This window comes from Jaculus jaculus, chromosome 15, assembly GCF_020740685.1.
Source record: "Jaculus jaculus isolate mJacJac1 chromosome 15, mJacJac1.mat.Y.cur, whole genome shotgun sequence".
Classification (NCBI taxonomy): domain Eukaryota; kingdom Metazoa; phylum Chordata; class Mammalia; order Rodentia; family Dipodidae; genus Jaculus; species Jaculus jaculus.
In genome coordinates, this window is record NC_059116.1 from 26,380,411 (window position 1) to 26,382,788 (window position 2,378).

The 2,378-nt window shown below is 38.8% G+C and overlaps 1 non-coding gene across 1 annotated transcript; it reads left to right on the forward strand.

The window, feature by feature from the left end:
• The first annotated feature begins 2,049 nt into the window (after window positions 1–2,049).
• LOC123455162 lies at window positions 2,050–2,156 on the forward strand. Its single transcript, XR_006633720.1, has one exon. It is a non-coding gene; the product is annotated as a U6 spliceosomal RNA (small nuclear RNA).
• The last annotated feature ends 222 nt before the right edge of the window (window positions 2,157–2,378 follow it).

A 2,378-nucleotide genomic window follows, 5' to 3' on the forward strand; every position in this document is an offset into this window, starting at 1 on the left:
TGGAATATATTTCTAATTCTCTACATAAAAGGTTATCCCAATAAGAAATCTGGGACCAGCCGGGTGTGGTGGCGCACACCTTTAATTGCAGCACTTGGGAGGCAGAGGTAGGAGGATCGGCGTGAGTTTGAGGCCACCCTAAGACTACATAGTAAATTCCAGGTCAGCCTGAGCTGGAGTGAAACCCTACCCCACCCCACCCCACCCCCCAAAAAAGAAATCTGGGATTAATTTAATGACAACAGTATGTTTCTTATCAGAAAGGATTTATTAATTATTAAATAATTTTACTTATTTGGAACAGTGTTGTAGAAAAATAATAATTAACAGGCTTCCAGATAAGATGGCTAAAGGCTACTTACATGTAAGCCAATGAAGAGAGTCAAAAATAAGAGAAAGTGGACTTTAAGAGAATTATAAGAAGGACTTTGGAAATCCATAAAAGTAGTGAAATGATACTAGAAAAGATCAGGAAAAAGTCTCCCATGCAGACAAGCAAGGCAAGCACAGCCTCACCCATGCAATGCCCTGGTGGCAAAGGAGCTTCACAACCCTCTTCCGCAAAGCAAGACAGAGGGAAGATGAGATGTCCTGTTCTCTGGGTAAGCCCCCAAACCTAAAATCCAGCTAAGGGCTTTGATAAGCAAGTGATTTCTCTAGATGGGGCAGCAGTAGCGAGAAATCTTATTACATCACACAAATAACAGCACCATCTTGAGGAAAATCTATTATTCAAAACAGAACTACTATTCTGGCCAGTGAGTCTCAGTTGGGCCTGCCATAGCCCCCAGTTGAAGGGTAACCCAGAGAGAAAGTTGTATAGCAGGAGGAATGGATGCACCAGCCAAAGAGTGCAGGTGGCCGAAGGCTGTGTCAAGCTGAGAAGAGTTTAAGCACAGCTCTGAGTCAAAGGTCAGTGGGTAGATCAGGTTCCGGAGCCTCCTGTCTATAGTTCATTGCTGTAGACTGAGAACTCTAAGCTGCTAGGGGTGTACATGATAACTTGTGAATATTATTGCAAAAATTCTGAACAGAAGTTTGGTAAGTTCAATCCAACTATATATATATAAAAGAGATTGTACATATGGTTCAGCAGGCTAACCAAGGAATGCCAGGTTAGTTTAATATTTAAAATTCAGTCTGTGTATGTCACTCTATAAACAAAAGAAAAAATGAAAACAGCCCTGTTCATTCATTTCTGATTTAAACAAATATGAAGGAAACCAGAATAAAAGTAAATATCCTCAAACTGGGTATGTACATGCTTAATGATAAAAGATTGAATGTTTTCCCCAACACGAAATAAACAAGATCATTATGTTTCCTCTAACTCCTTCTACTTAACATTTGAGATAGTTCAAGCAAACAGTGGATAGGAATGAAAGGCAAGGCAATCAGAAAGGAATAACCAAATTGTATTTCTTAAAAGAGGGTATGATTGCCTTTGAGAAAATATAATAGAATATATATAGAAAGAAAAATAAGCAGCTCTTGCAAAGTTAAAAGATTGAGAATAATGGTGCATGTGCTTGGAGTTCATCTGTAGAGGCTAGAGGCCCTGGCACACTCATTCTCTCAAAATAAAGAATAAAACATTTAAAAAAGGAAATAAACATACAAAAACCAATTGTATTTGTGTATCTTAGAACCATCTACTGGTACCCAAAATTATAAAATTATATTTTAAGATAGTATGGTGGTTTGAATGTATGACCCCCATAGACTCAGGCAGGTTTGATTCCTACTTACATCCCCAGTGGGCAGATCCCTTCTTAGAGGGTGTGTCACTGGGGGCAGATCTTCAGTCCAGCCCTACCAGGTGTTTCAGAGCAGTTTGAGCTCTGGTTATTTGTGCTGGCTGGCTGATTGATGATCTCTCTTTGTTGTTGATCTCTGGAAGCAAGAGAGCTTCTTCTGCCATGATGGAGTTTCCCCTGGAATTTGTAAGGCAGAAATAAACCCTTTTCTTCCACAAGCTGCTTCTAGTCAGATGTTTGACCAGCAACGCAAAGGCAAGTGCAACAAATGGTATTAAAAATCAGAACATTCGTGCTCGCTTCGGCAGCACATATGCTGAAATTGGAACGACAGAGAAAAGATTAACATGGACCCTGTGCAAGGATGACATGCACATTCGTGAAACATTCCATATATATATAATTTTTTTTTGATGGAAATACTTGTGTATATTTAAAGACCCAGTTGCTCCTCTGGAGCTTGTATGTCCAAGAATGATTAATTTGTGTAATAAACTGATTACTACAGTCATTACATAAAAAAAAATCACAACATTTGTACAAGGTGGTCTGAGAAAAAAATGTCATTGCCTATTCACCAAAAACTATCCAAAGTGTAGGAAAAAAGTTAGAGACTTAAAT